General features: G+C 39.6%; 2 protein-coding genes across 7 annotated transcripts in view; one reads left to right on the forward strand and one right to left on the reverse strand.

Annotated features, from left to right (window-relative positions):
- BAALC (BAALC binder of MAP3K1 and KLF4) overlaps window positions 1-16503 on the reverse strand; it is a 1274875-nt gene that overhangs the window by 1172121 nt on the left and 86251 nt on the right. The window contains exon 1 of one of the 3 annotated variants that reach the window (XM_050800752.1): window positions 280-283. The exons of the other annotated variants lie outside the window; for them this stretch is intronic. The gene's annotated coding sequence lies outside the window, so the exon portion shown is untranslated. Of the gene's footprint in view, window positions 1-279; window positions 284-16503 lie in introns of those variants that run through there. 3 annotated transcript variants of the gene reach the window in all.
- Window positions 1-16503, forward strand: part of NCALD (neurocalcin delta) — a 448039-nt gene that overhangs the window by 44083 nt on the left and 387453 nt on the right. The window lies entirely within an intron of this gene.

Consider the following 16503-nt stretch of genomic DNA (forward strand, 5'->3'; position numbering starts at 1 on the left):
AGGTGGTCCGAACACCACACTTTGGGGGAAAAAAACCCCAACCAACCAAACAAAAAATTTCCTTCAAATCTTCTTTGGCATCAAAACTTGTCCCATGTCTCAAACCCTCAGGCCTTTGCACACTTTTAGAGGCTTCGCCTCACTGTTTAATGAGTGGGTTGGAGACACAGACCAGCTGGAGCCTCAGAGCCCACTGGTCTTGTATAATTCAAGAACCATTGATTAGGTATGACACACGCCAGCCCTTCTGTGTCCTTGCAAACACAGTTTTTATGGGAACCCCAAGTCCTCATGCCCACCATGCACAGTGTTCATGGAACATTTAGTGTTCCCAGAGGTTCCCCAGAGCCCACGCTTTTGTTTGAGAGCCTTCCTTCTGAGTAAAATGAAACTCCTAAGGCTTTCTCTTTGATGAGTGGGAACACCTATTAAATTCCTTCTCCCTACCCTACCCCTGACAAGAATACGTTAATCCCATAGGGTTGAGGTCCCCTGAAGTTCTCTGACCAGCCCTGACAGGAACAGAACAATAGTGTGCCCGGGAGTCAACCCTTAAAATCTGCAGTAAAATACTTGGCCTGCCTCCCGCTCCCTTTGTGGTCTCTGAAAAAATGTGGTGTGCCATGCTATATTGTTTTTGGGTAATTCTGCAGGCCAGTATTGAAATGAATGCTTGTAGGAAGCTGTCAAGATGAACCTAGCATTAAGCTATAAAGGTCAGTTGGAGGTGGTTTAAATAAAGGCATTTGCTTGGGGTTGTACAGAATAATGGAACTCTTAAGTGAGAAGTCGAAATAGCAAACACTGCTGGCTGCCAACAGCACACCGTGCCATTAACCTTTCATATGAAGTCATTGGAAGATAACTGAATTATATTTCCTCAGGTGGATTTTTTTTTAAGAAGGTGAGTGGCAGCTGGGATCTATTTTTATTAAAAAGGCTTGAGAAATGCAGTGAAATGGCTGTGTGTTTGCATCAGGTCTTCCCTGTTATTTGACAAGGCCTGAGTAATTGGAGGCAGAAGAATCAGTAGTTCTGCCACGTTGCTGTGGCACTTTGCTGGATGTGCTTTATAATATTTGGGCAAGTGTGCCATTATTCTTGTGTCTTAATTTCTCACTTCCTGAAATATGACTTTATGCTTCGTAGCATGATGGGATTTCCTTAAATGTTGGCAGATTGCTTTATGTGTTCAGATGTGCAAAGGGAAAATAATTGAATTTATTAATTATGCATTGCAGGTCATATTCATTTAAAGCTGTCAAGTGATTAGCTGTGGGAGGTGCGTGAGAAAAGGACTGTTAAAATGACAGCAGTTATTGCTATAGATAGGGCTCCTTGTTGCTATGCCCATAACCTCTTAAAGAAATGCACTGTTGACACTTTAAACCCTAGTTAATCAAAACTGGGTTATGGACAACAGAGTCATTTATATTTCTCCCTTTATAGAGAGCACAGGCTATCATGTGATTGCCTTCCAAAAGAGTGGATTCCATGTATAGAGATCATGTTCCATGACAAGAGGTGCTCATCCTTCCTATTTGCAAATTAAGACTTTGCCAGATGCTAGCAGGTGTCATGAGAAAGACACATACACCTGTGGGTCTCAGTTTCTCTCCCTAGAAAATGGGGAAAATACGGTGGTTGTGCAGAGTGTCCTCTTTGGTCCAGCTCACTTACTCAGGATATGTTTGCCATTTTGGGGTTAGAAAAGAAATAACAAGGCCGGCTGGTAGCTCTGCAGTGTCTGGTCTTAGTTGGTACTCAGTGCTGTTTGTGTGCACGAAGCGAAAGCGCACTGAAGCTAGCTCAGGTAAAGGGGGTTTCATGGAAAGGGCACAGCAAACTCCCAAACACAGGTATTGCAACGCAGCCAACCTTCATGGAACTGCAGCAGGAAATGACTAGAAATGATGCGGTGGTCTCCAGTGGCAGGAGTTTTCTGGTTTCTCTGTATCTTCTCAGCCAGCTTCCTCCACTAGGTTCAAGCATGTTTCTGATCTCTGCAGTCTAGAACTCACCACTGACTGTAGATGCTAAGACCTATATTCCTTCATTTACCAAGTATTAATAAGTGCCTACAGTGCTCCAGGCGCTGTTTTAAGCCCTGGTCTCCTGTGGAAGGTTCAGGCAATAATCAGATAAAAAGCAAACCCATCAATAAACAGTATACTTTCAGATGCTGATGAGTGAATGCGAAATAAAATAAGGTATTAAGGTAATTGGATGGGGGAATGTCATGCCGCTTTAAAGAAAGTGACCGAGGGGGCATTTGAATAGACTTGAATCATGGGCAGAGCCTGCAATGCAAAGATCTGGGGAAGACAATTCCAGGCAAAGAGGCCAGCATGAGTCAAGGTCGTGTGTCAGGAGTGAAGGTGGTGCTTTGAAAGATCAGCAAGAAGTCACGGTGGCTGGAGCATAATGAATTAGGGGTGAGTAGTGGGATTTGAGGTCTGAGAGGCAAGAGGTAGGGACATCTCACAAAGGGACTTGTAATATGGTCAGACATTTGGACTTTTTTTCTAAGTGAAATAAAAAGCCATTGATTGGAAGGGTCTTAAGCTGACGAGTTACATTTGATCATGATTCACATTTTTAAAAGATCACTCTGGTGGCTGTGTGAAAAACAGAATGTAGAGGGGCAAGAGTAGGAGCAAAGAGACCAAGCAGCTGACTATTACAGTAATCCCCTTGAGAGGTGATGGGGCTGGGCTTAGGGTGGTGGCAGTGGAGTTGGTGAGAAGGGGCCATGTAGGGATATTGCAGGATTTGTAGGTGAGTTGGTTATGGGGTGATAAAAAAAAGAGATAAATTGAGGTTGATGACTAAGCTTTGCCAGAGCAACTGGTTGCATGGGGTGACCATTTGCAGACATGAGGGAAGACAGGGAAAGGACCAGGATGGGGGCGAGGGAGGAGAGAAAATAAATTCATATTTTGGACACGTTAAGTTTTGAGGTGCCTACTAGGTCTCTAAATGAATCTGTCAAGCAGCTACTTGGATATTTGAATCTGGAGCAGGGGAGCGGTCAGGACTGCAGGTTAGCTAAATCTTGCCAGAGGTCTAGCTAAAATCACCCAGAGAGAGAACATGTATAGAGCAGAGGAGGCCTGGGGCTAATCCCTGGGGTACCGCAATATCTAGAGGTGGAGACAAGGAGGAAAGCCACCAAAGAGAACTGAGGAGCAGCAGCCAGTCAGGTAGGAGGTCAAATTCCAGAGACAGTGAATTCAACTGATATCTGGCCCACCAAGGTGTAGGGCTCCTTCCAGTCTGCTCTCTGTCCTTGACCCGGTCAGTAGTAGCTAAAGGGAATGGGGGTATGAGGCCTGCTGTCTACTAAGTTTGTGGGCAGGTCCAGATTTCATGAGAAGGGGAAGGGATAGGCCAGGCAGGCATTCTAACACTTGCCTAAAGTGTAATTTAAATTTTGCTGACAGACTGTTAAGGGATATTATTTCTTTTTATCATACCTTTCTTTTAATTTATCTCATTTTTACAGACTTTTTGTTAGTTCCCTCTTAACTTTTACTTTCCAAACAATTTCAGAGGCATTTGGTACCACCAGTATCAGGATTTCTTCCTACTTTTCTGCCTTCTTTCCTTTCTCGGTCCAGCTTTTAAAGGTTTCTTTCTATGCTCCCGTCCATGGACACAATGCAGCCTCCATATTTTGAACCCTGTGGAGAAACCATAGGATGGGGTGATCATCACAGTCAATTCTTCTCCAGGCAGTGGGGAAATGATCCTTTCAACGTGATACGAGTTTTGTTGGAATGAACCTTTCACCAAGTAGTGCTAAGGCATCCCAGGAGGCTCACATTAGCAATTCCCCCCACGCAAAGTAGAGACAGGAAAGGAATAGAGAACATTACTTAATTTGGGGAGTTATGTGACTAGCTCTTGATGAAGAGAGACTACATGATTTCAGGAAGGAACTGTAACGGAAGGAACATGAATGGGGAAGATGGTATAGCATTGCTTCACTCTGGCGTCAGGCGGAATTCTCCATCCCAGGCAACAGGTCACTGTGCAGGTGTGAGTCATGGGTGGACCACAGGGACAGCAGGGTCACAAATGTAGGCAATTGTACAAGTCTACCATCGCCATTAGAAAAACAACTTCAAGTGTGTGTCATTTGAGAAGGAAGGCATGCTATTTGCTTTAGGTAATTATACTTACCTGTAATTAATTATGTAATTACAGCTACCTGTAATTATTTGGGTAATTACAGTTATCTGTTCACCAGCATTTGAGGTACATGCTTAAAGATGCAACTAGAGAGGATTTATTCAATCTAGAAGCCTCTTAGGTGAATATACGTATTATTTTGTGTTGGTTCCCTAGATCCTCCTTGCTGTGAGAGGATGCATTCTCTCTGGGGAGTCATTTTGAGCTTCTATTTCCCACATATAAACTGTGGATAATAGAGTTGATCTTTTTCACTCTGATTATTGAGTTTAATGGCCTTGAGATGTGGCAAATCCTATGTAGCTGCTAAAATCTTACTCCATTTCTATGTTCCCAACCTCTTGGCTTCATTTTTAGGGAGACTTTCTGTTATAACCGGTACAGGCAGCAGGTTCAGCATCTGCCCAGGGAGAGTGAGACTGATTTTCTGCAAGCCTCTGTGTGGTCACTCATTAGCTTGACTTGGTTACTAATAGTAAGTCACCTGTGTTCTCTTAGCAGACTGTTTTACAAACATTTTTAAAACATTTCAAAAGTTGAGAAAAGAAAGAGGGAATATCTTCATAACACATTTTCTTAATAAACATGTTTTCCTTTTTTATTCCTTTTTGGTCTTTATACTATTTATATGTATTTTTAGAATTTTAATTATAGCATACACAAGTTGTATAGTCCTTTATAGTATTTCATAGTAGTTTTATTTTTTGCATACTATTTCATAGATTAGAATGACCATAATTTATTTGATATTCTCTTTGGGGACATTTACTTTGTTTCCAGTTTTTTGTTTTTTTTTTGAGACAGAATCTCACTCTGTCACCCAGGCTAGAGTGCAATGGCGGGATCTCGGCTCACTACAACCTCCGCCTCCCAGGTTCAAGCAATTCTCTGCCTCAGCCTCCTGAGTAGCTGGGATTACAGGTGCTTGACCCACACTTGGCTAATTTTTTTGTATTTTTAGTAGAGACAAAGGTTCACCATCTTGGCCAGGCTGGTATTGAACTCCTGACCTCGTGATCCACCTGCCTCAGCCTCCCAAAGTGCTGAGATTACAGGCGTGAGCCACCATGCCTGGCCTATGTGGAAACATTTTCATGAGTCTTGATTCATCTTGCCAATGCCTCTTAAGTTTATTATTAAGATTCTTTTGTTGATTTACATAAGAAGGAACCTCAGAAGGGAGAACTATAAAGGAGAAAAAAAAACCCAAGAGATGCAATAAATAATTATCCAGGTTATTCTAATTTTAGCAGACCTACATAATTCTACAGTATTATACAAACACACATTGTATAATATTATAGTATTAGACAACCCTCTGCCTTGGTACCACTATTGTCCCATCAAGTCCTGAGAAAATGAGAGCAAATTTCAATGACAGCTGAACCTCCTGTTACATTACTTTAATCCTATAGTATTATGTAAATGTAATCCTATAGTTTTATATTTATGTTTCCATAAATATTTGTGGACACATAGGGAAAAATTTCCTTTTGGTAACATCTATGAGGTTTAGATTTTTCTTGGTGTGGCACTTACAATGAGTTGTCTACTTGTTATATGTTCTCCTTCTTTCTTACCAAGAGAAATCTGAGTTTTTTCAGAGCAACAGGCCCCATTAAATATTCAGTTTCTCAGAGTGTCTTACAGCTAATTGGCCAGGAGACACAGTTCTAACCAATATAAAGTAAGCAGAAGTCTGTGATGCTGTCTCTTCCCATTCCTCCTTCCTTTTGCCTGGGATGCAGCTGTGACGCATTGAGGTGTAGCAGCCACATTATCACCTTATGGAAAAGAAGCCATACACGAGAAGAAATGATGGACCAGTAAGACAAAGGTCCCAGCTGAATGGAATCGTAATGGCCCCACCCAAAATAGATTAAAAAGCCACAACTGAATGGAATCATAATTGATATACCCCAAATTGATTAAAAAACCATTGTTCTAGTTTATCGCATATATTTTACAAGCATCTTCAAGTTCTTTACAGAAGCAAGTAGGTGTAAACCTGCATACACATCAGTAGTAATATTGTGTGGAAGTAAATATGCCCACAGGAAGAGGCGGAAGATTTCCTGTGGAACCGACATGAGAGCTGCTGATCAAGTGCAGTCAGGGTTGATGGCCAGAAACCTAATTTCTGAGACTCAGAAACCAGTGAAAAAGTATATAGGTCATCAGTCTGGGTTGGGGCACAAGAATGAAGATCTCGAAGAGAATATGACAAACAGGAAGCTAGGTCAGTCTCCTAGGGGTTCAGAATCAGCTGTCACACCAATGTCAAGAACTTCTGAGATAAAGACAGGGAGAACTTTACAGATGAGAATGAGAATTTGCCCAGAGAGGTGGATCGATATTAGAGAAGCAACCCACAGATACCAGACTGTGCTTCTGGTGCCATTTCCTCCCTCTTAGTCCACCCAATAGCTTAACCAACCCTCTGCCTTGATACCACTGGTCCCATCGAATCCTGAAAAAATGAGAGCAGATGTTGATGAAAGCTGGACCTTCTGTTCCGCATCTGATGATTGGGTGTTTTTTTCCCGTAGACTAGCTTTTGGCTCTATACATTTCAAACCTTGTTTCTCCTTCGCCGCCCCCACACTTCAGTGCTAGACACCTGAGGACTTGTTCATGTCCTCTCGCCTTGTGCCTTCAGTAATGACACTGGGTGAATCAGCACAGTGGATGGTAGGAACGTTCCTGAAAGTCCTATCTACCATGGGACAGATAACAACCACTTAACTACACGTAGAAATGATCACAAAACTCATTAATGATGTCCTGCAAAACCTCTAACTCGAGGTATTCCAACTCAACTGCCAGATTCCCAAAACATCTAGTGCAAGTCTGGCTACCTTATGTAAGAACGAAGGAGAACTTGTGGTGAAAAGAGACAGCAATTTCAACCAGTCGCTGTTGAAATACCTTATTAATGCAAAACTTTTTAAAAATGGCTCTGAAGGTACAGCGTTAGGACCCTCCCTAGGGCTTTAGAAGGGGCTTATGTTCCCTGAGAAAGGGTCCTGAAGCTTAAGCTCCTATAGCTTTAAGGCAAACCCATCTTTGTACTCTCCTTTCAGGAGATGTGCCAGCAGCACATATGACACCCTGTGGACTGCTTTGTATGCCACTTGACAATTTGAGACAAATAGCTTTAGAAATAATATATATTTTGTTTTGTTTTATAATTTTAGGTAATCCATGCTGTTGTTAAAAAAAAAAGAGCATAAAATATTTTTACTGTAATTCTGCCATTTCATGTAATTTCTTTCTGATAATCTTTACATCTATATATAGCTATATAGATATATCTCTCTATCTCTCTATCCTCATCAAAAACAGGACAACTTCCAAATGTCATTTTAAAGATGAGATTTATTGTGAGCTTTCTTTTATATAATTATATGTCATGAAATATTCTCATAAAAGGGTGATATTTTATTTTATTTTTTGAGTCAGGGTCTCACTCTGTTGCCCAGGCTGCAGTGCAGTGACACGATCTCGGCTCACTGCAACCTCCGCCTCCCGGGTTCAAGCAATTCTCCTTCCTCAGCCACCTGAGTAGCTGGGGACTACGGGCATGTGCCACCATGCCCAGCTATAAAAGGGTGATTTAAAAAATAACTTTGGCTGGGCGCGGTGGCTCACACCTGTAATCCCAGCACTTTGGGAGGGTGAGGCGGGCAGATCACCAGGACAGGAGATCGAGACCATCTTGGCTAACACGCCATCTCTACTAAAAATACAAAAAATTAGCCAGGCATGGTGGCGGGCGCCTGTAGTCCCAGCTACCAGGAGACTGAGGCAGGAGAATGGCATGAACCCAGGAGGCGGAGCTTGCAGTGAGCTGAGAGCACACCACTGCACTCCAGCTCTGGGTGACAGAGCGAGACTCTGTCTCAAAATAAATAAATAAATAAATAGAAATATTTACAATATTCTAAATTTCCCTATTATTGGACATTTAGGTTATTTAAATATCTTTTATATTATAAATAAAGTTATGGTAAATATCTTTCTACATCCATATTTATGTGTACTTTTTATTATGTACATGATAAATTCCTAGAAGTGAAATTACTGAGTCACGAGATATAGAAAATGTTAAGAATTTTATATATAGAGATAAGTTATTCTCCAGAAAGTCTGTATGAATTTACACTTATGAAAGAATGTGTGAGAGTGCTTTTCTAACCCTTGCCAGAAAAATGTACAATTATTTAGAAAAATCTTTTGAATGGTGTCCCATGGTTAATGCTTATTTCTCTGATGATTGTGATGCTGAACACTTTTTGTAAGTATTTTGGCTTTGTGTAGCTTATGTAAATTGTCAGCTCCTTGGGCAAGAGTTTTTCATTAGATGATTTTTAATTAAGGCACTACATTTCCCAAAGTGCATAAAGCCTATTAAATGTATTATTATTATTATTATTATTTTGCTTTTTTCTCTCTGTCTGCTCTTTCTCTGGCTTTTCTTCTTTTCCCTAAGCAGAGGCGTGCCCAAAGAGCTGCCCTTCACAAACCCTGTTGTTGTCTTCATGTTAAACTGACCCAGATGATACTCTCATTTTTGGAAGGCTGAAAAATGGTTGACTATCAGAAATTTCATGTGGTTAAACCTGATACATTTCTCCTGACAAATCTGATTTAATTTCCCTTTCTCCCTAGAGCCAAATCTTTCCCCTCTTTCAAGGGTCATTTTAAATGTGATTCTCTTGCTGAGTGCTGCCCCTCCCATCCTTCAGGGACACCCCAGCTGGAAATTCATCCTTCTGATAACCCTTTACATGCACATCTTCTCTGGAACGCTTTTCTTCCTACCATCTGCTTATTTTAGAACTTTCTTTTATATTGAGATATCATTTACATAGATTAAAAAAAATCTTATTTGTACAGCTTGATGAATTTTTACATACGTATATTCCTGTGCAACAACCACTCACATCAAAATACAGAACATTTTCATCACTCCAGAGAGTTCTCTCATGCCCCTTCCCAGGTGATAACCACTGCCAGCTACCAAAGGTAATGACTGTTTTGATTTCTATCATAGGTTACTTTTTCATGTCCTTGAAGTCAAATAGATGGCATCATACAATATATACATACTATTTTGTATCTGGCTACTTTTTCTCAACACAATGCTTCTGAGCTTCATCTATGCGATTGCATGTATCAGTAGCTTGCTCTTTTTTATTACTGTGTAGAATTCCATTGTATGAATATATAACGATTTTTTTTTCATACCTTCTCCTGTTGATGGATACTTGGGTTGTTTCCAGTTTTTCACAATAATGAATAAAGATGCTGGCCAGGCATGGTGGCTCCTGCCTGTAATCCCAGCATTTTGGTAGGCTGAGATAGGAGAATCTCTTGAACCCAGAGTTGGTCTATATCCTCACCATCATTTGATATGTACATCTTTTTCATTCTATCGTATGTGTAGTGGTGTTTCATTGTGATTTTAATGAGGCATGTTGTTTTAATTCCATGATGGATAACAATATTGAGCACCTTTTCATATGGTTAATGTCCATTTGGATGTCTGCTTTTATAAAGTGCCTATTCAAGTTTTTTGCCCATTGTCTTAACGACTATTTTTTATGGTAAGTTTTATGGTAAGTCTTAAAGTCTGGCCATTTAAGTCCTCCAACTTTATCTTTCTTTTTTCAGAGTTGTCTTGGCTATATTAGATCCTTTAAATTTACACATAATTTTCAGAATAAGCTTGTCAATTTCTACAAAACCATACCTGCTGGGGTTTTGACTGGGACTTTGTTGGATCTATAGGTCAGTTTGTGAGAATTGATATCTTCATCTGTGTATATTGTATATCTTGCCATTTATGTAGGTCTTCTTTCATTATCTCAGCAATGTTTTCAATGTAGGGGTCTTGCATATCTTCTGTTAAATGTATTTCTATGTATTTGATTTTTTATGCCATTGTAAATGGTATGGTTTTAAAATTTCATTTTCTGATTGCTGATTGCTAATATATAAAAATACAATTTGTTTTGGTGTACTAACTCTATTTTTTTTCTCTCCTTACTTCATATATTCTTATAGTTGTTTATAGATCAATTTCTTTGGATTTGCTAGATATACAATTATGTAACCTGCTAATAAAGGTTTACTTCTTCCTTTCCAATATTTATGCCTTTTATTTCATTTTTTAAACCTTCTTGCACAACTTCTATACATTTTTCTCCCCTGTAAGCTGCCTGAGGCAAGATGCTTTGAGGCAAAACCCTAGCATAGTGCTTTAAACATAGAAAAGGCTAAGAGAATTTTGGTTGGTTATGTAAATGATGAAGGGGAAAACAATGAAATTAAAGCTGTAATTTGCTATTCTATATGATCAGTGAACCGCTACCAAGAAAAAGGAGACTGATTAAAAACCATTTTTATGAATTGATACATTTTTATTTGCAAGGATTGCCACAGGCGTGTTGAAGACTCTCCCAGGTCATTCTGCTTGGTTTGTGGTTCCTGGTTCCTGGATCCTACACTGATGTTATGTTCGTGTTCATTGCGTTCTTTCATAAGACTCTTACTAAGCATTTTGAGAATTCCAAAATAGCAGTAACTGCTTCTCCCCAGGATAGCACAGAGCAGATGGATCCCTGAACCTCACTGCCTTTGGTCCCAATTCCCCAAGCTTCTGTTGGTGTAGAAAAAAAAATTCTGCATTTTCAATATTGCTGGAGTGAAGCCTGGGAAATTTTCAGCTTTGAGTCTTTAAATTCCAACAAGCAATGTTATTTTTAGATTTCTGCTACACACTAGGAGTTTGTGAGTGAAGTCGTATTAAGGGGTGAGGATGAGGGCCTGTGTGAGTGGGTGGTGGTCTTTTCCCAGTAGCAGCCATTCTTGCCAGTTTTGAAGATACATAGGATTGTGAACTGGCAGCCCATGAGCTGAGATGACTCCCAAGGCAGGAGGAAAATAATTGATTGGACATTGATACCTATTTTTGCATTTGGTTGCAGTAGTTATTTCTCTTTTATAGATTTCATTGTCCACATGGCTGAAAGATGCATGATGAGTTGTTTTCTAAGGCAGTAATTCCATTGTTTGTTTCTTTGCGAGCTGTAGATATGCTGTTAGACATTTAAACAGTAGATTGGTAAAGTATTTAAGGCAGTTTTGACTCCATGACCACAGGGATTGTTCTCTGGTTTTTCCAGAGAGTGGTCCCCATGAATGAGCTAACTATGTTTTTGCTGTTGAATAAATATGGATCATCTTGAAAAAAGTGAAAGTGACAGAAAACAATAGAAAAGAGAAAATCAAAAATGAATACTCTTGTGAATTTGGATTAAATAATGTAAATGCAGAGTGATAACTTTTTTCAAATATTTGAATTTTTCAAATATTTTATATATGTTGTTCTTTTAAACATTTACATATTGACATTAAAACAGTGTTCTAGAAGTAATTTTGTGACTATTATTAATGGAATGTTTCTTTTGCCCCAATCACCTGAATTCCTACCATTCAGAAATAGTTATAATCATTTGTTATAAAATAATTGTAATTGTTATGAAATAATTACTGTTATGAAATAATTACAATTACTTTTTTTTTTTTTTGAGACAGAGTCTTGCTCTGTCACTCAGGCTGGAGTGCAGTGGTGCCATATTGGCTCACTGTAGCCTCCGCCTCCTGGGTTCAAGCAATTCTGGTGCCTCAGTCTCCTGAGTAGCTGGAATTACAGGCATGTGCCACCACATCCGGCTAATTTTTGTAATTTTAGTAGAGATGAGGTTTCGCCATGTTGCCCAGGCTTATCTTGAACTCCTGGCCTCAAGTGATCTGCCTGTCTCTGCCTCCTGAAGTGCTGGGATTATAGGCATGAGCCACCAAACCTGGCCTAATTACAAGTACTTTCCAAATTAAAAAAAAATTATATATCCTGTTTGGAAACCTGCTTTTGTCATTTAACAATCTATGTTATGGGTATATGTCCATGTCAAGAAATACAGAACTACATTATTTTAATTTAACAGCTACCTTAGGATTTCTGTGTGTGTGTGTGCACGCACATGCCCATAAAATAACCAGTTCTTTGTTAATAGATATTTTTGTTTAGGGTTTTTTCCTACTATTATAAGCAATATTGCAATGGATATCCTTGTTCATAAATATTGAGCATTTGTCTGATTAGTTCCTTAGGATAACTCCTAGGAGTGGAATTCTAGGACTCAAATTGTAAATTTTATTTTTTGATTCATATTGCAAAGCTTTCCTGCAGAAAATCTAAATTAATTTATATTCTCATCAACATCAAATTGAGAGTATTTGTTTACCTGCTCCATTGTCAACACTATTTGTTGTGCATCTTTAAAAATTTTATTTTATTTTTAATTGACAAATAATAATTATTTATATTTATGGGCTATAATGTGATGTTTTATATAATGGGATATAATATGATACATGTTTGCATTGTGCAAAATTAAATATAACTAATGAACATAGCCATCACCTCACATATTTATCATTTTATTACGATAACATTTAAAGTCTCTTGTAGCAATGTTTAAATGTATGATACATTATCATTAACTATACTAGCCATGCTGTGCAATGGATCCCTAAGACTTATTCCTTCTGTCTAACTGAAACTTTGCACCCTTTGAATAACATCTCCCCATTCTCCCATCCTCCACTCCCCTCACCCAGCCTCTGGTAACCACCATTCTACTCTACTTCTATGAGTTTAACATTTTTAGAGTCCACATATAAATGAGATTATTCTGTATATGTCTTTCTGTGCCTGGCTTATTTCACTTAGCATGCTGTCTTCCAGGTTCATTTATGTTGCTGCAAATGACAGAATTGTCATCTTTTTTAAGGCTGAACAGTATTCTACTGTTTATATAGATCACATTTTCTTTATTCATTTGTCTACTGATGAACTCTTAGGGTGTTGCCATATCTTGGTTACTGTGACTAGTGCCGCAATGAACGTTTGTATGTCTTCTTTTGAGAAATGTCTATTCACATCCTTTCCCATTTCTAAATGGGTTATTTGTTTTCCTGCTTTTGAGTTGTTTGAGTTTCTTATATATTTTGGATATTAGCTCCTTATCAGATATAGGGTTTGTGAATATTCTCTTCCATTCTGTAGGTTATCTCTTTACTCAATTGTTTTCTTTGCTGCGTAGAAGCTTTTTAATTTGATGAAATCCCATTTGTCTATTTTTGTTTCTGTTGCCTGTGCTCTTAGGGTCATATCCAAGAAATCATTGCCCAGGCCATGGTGTGGTTTATTGTAAGTCTTGACTTGCTTCTGTTTTTGACTTTCTGTATATTTGTATCTTCAGGAGAATTGTAGACTAAATTAGTTAGGATTCAGTTGGAAAACCCAAAACCACACTAGGTATTTCTAATACCAGAGATTTCATACAGGGAAATGGTTCCCCAGGTGTTGGAAATCTGAACGAGCTAAAAGGAAATGCTGAAGTCACGCAGGCATAGTAATAGAAAGAAGCAGCCGTCTTTCCCAGGGCTGATGGGAGGGTAGAGGGTACTTACTGGGAGAGGGCTGGAGGAAGGGAAAGAGGACACAATTCAGACCATGACACCAGTACACAAACTCCCTTAACACGCTGTACTTTCAGTCTCAAAACGCTATGCTAGCTCTAGCTTTTTTCCGGTTCTAGGTACAAGGAATGTACTTACTAGTTGTTTGTTAAATAAGTAAATTTTGTATTAGATGCATATTCATATTCAGACTTTTAAGTCTAAAGCCATCATACATTTTAAATTGAAATTACAAAGAAAATCTGTCAGACTTTTAAATGTCAGATGTTCTTAAACTTTATAAATAGCTAAATACCAAATACATGCAAAGTGTCTCGAATATTATAAAACTTATTAAATTTAACACAGAAGTGTAAACTTGAGCTATTTCATCATCTCAGTATTTCATTCTTTAAATGTTCCTAAGGTTGAAAAATCACTTATCCAGTAAAAAAAAAAAAAAAAAAAAGATTTTCTAACTCAGGTAAACTGAGGCTATCATTTCAAGACGGTGGAGGCTACTTGGTCAATTACTTAAAACCACGATGTAGTTGCTTATGGGTTAGGACTTGGATCTGGGCCATAGGATCTGTCTTAGTGTTCCTTCGGGGGATTCAGGAAAATGGGATGTAGCATGTTCTGATCACATGAGAGAATATAACTTGTTGCTATTGTTAGACAAGCAAAACAAAAATAAAATATATAAAGGAAAGCATATTTTGAGGAAATTTCTATGGGAAACAGCAACCAATTGAAAAATTTTGCTATAAAAAGATAAGAAATTCAGTTTTGAGAAAGGCTGAGTCTTCAGTTTCGAATGTTCAATACCAGAACTCTGTAACCACTGAAAAAGTACACAGAAAAACAAACCAACCTTTCCGGGAGGCCCAAGATCATGGATCATGTCCACAGGAGACCATTCCCAAGGGAAGAAGGGGAATTTCATGTATTCAGAAGGCTTTGTTGAGAGTTCACAGAATGGATGTAATGGATAAATTACTGGCAGATTTTTCATACCATTTACTATCTTGAACAAACCACTTAAGCACTTTGCTAAGTATGCTTTATGGGTAATAAGCTAAAGGGTGTGGGGGATGTATTAAAATGTATACAATACCATGTGGTTACCAGACATTATTGTTAGGAGGTTCATCTTATCCCAACACTAACCTCACGTACATGGATTACGTATAAAAATACTCTTTTGGGGCCAAGTGCAGTGGCTCATGTCTGTAATCCCAGCACTTTGGGAGGCCGAGCCAGGTGGATCATGAGGTCAGGAGATAGAGACCACCTTGGCTAACATGGTGAAGCCCCATCTCTACTAAAAACTACAAATAATTAGCTGGGCATGGTAGCAGGTGCCTGTAGTCCCAGCTACTCAGGAGGCTGAGGCAGTACAATGGCGTGAACCCGGGAGGTGGAGCTTGCAGTGAGCCGAGATCGGGCCACTGCACTCCAGCCTGGGTGACAGAGCGAGATTCAGTCTCAAAAAAAAAAAAAAAAAAGAAAAGAAAAAAGAAAAGAAAACAAACAAACAAAAACCACTCTTTTGTGAGATGAACATCCAAAAGAAGGAGGAAACTCATGATCTGGGAATGTGGAGGTGGTGAGTGAATCTGGGTTAATTTGGAAAAGATTCATGAAGGATCTGTTTCAGTTTATTACTAGGGGATTGCTGGGGTTGGACTGCTGCCATCACAGGAGTTGGGCTGAGCCAAACTGAGGGTGAGAGAGGAGGGGATGCTAGGGAGGCAGTGATCAGGAGGCTGTATGTCCATTCATTCTACAGTCACCTATCAAGCTCCTACCATGGGTCCAACAGGGATCAGGACAGATACAGTCTCTTCCTTTGAAACATATCTGGTAGGGAAAACAAAAGAAACAACTAATTATGGTTGTTTTTCGGTACAAGCAGGGGATTGGTTCCAGGACCCCTGTGGATGCCAAATTGGCTCATACTCAGGTCCCCAAAGTCAGCCCTGTGGAACTCGTGAATGCAAAAAGTCTCTCATCCCATGAATACTATATTTTCCATCCATGATGGGTTGAAAAAAATCCACAATTAAGTGGACCTGCGCAGTTCAAACCCGGGCTGTTCAAGGGTCAACTGTGTACGATGAATTATTTAATTATAGTTATTATGATACGTGCCAGGAAGGAAAAGTGCAGTGTGCAGTGGAAATGTGGTATGGGGACTTTATCTGATGTGTGTTGAGAGGGCAGGGGAGCTGAGGCCTGAGGAGGAGGGGCTGGCTGGGGGAATGGCTGGGGCAGAGCAACCAGCACAGCAGAGGCTGCTTAGCCGAAGCCTAGGATGGAAAGGAAATGGGCACCTTCCAGGAACCGGAAGAAGGCTGGACAGACCATGATGAAGCTGGAGGAGGGCAGGACAATGTAGGCCTAGGTAAATGATTTTGGATTTTGGACTCTGTCCTGGGAGCATGGGGAACCTGAGGTGGGATTGGAGTGGAGCAGTTTGGCCTCTATAGGATAGGTGTTGGCCTTGGAGACGATGGGAAGTATCTAGATATTAAAAGCATTTTAGAGGAAGAGTTGCTCGAGTTGGGAACTGATTGTACACAAGTGGGGAATGAATGAGGAAGTGTTAAGGTTGCTTTGAAGTTTCTGGGTGGACAGTGGAGCCATTAGCGGAGACAGGAGACACTGAAGGAAGTATAGGCTTGTTGGGGAAGATGACAAGCCTGGTTTAGGATACAGTGAATATGTGTTCCTGTGAGACATTCAAGTGGAGAGGCCAACTAGACATCTGGAAAT

The sequence above is a fragment of the Macaca thibetana genome, chromosome 8 (assembly GCF_024542745.1).
Source record: "Macaca thibetana thibetana isolate TM-01 chromosome 8, ASM2454274v1, whole genome shotgun sequence".
Taxonomy (NCBI): domain Eukaryota; kingdom Metazoa; phylum Chordata; class Mammalia; order Primates; family Cercopithecidae; genus Macaca; species Macaca thibetana.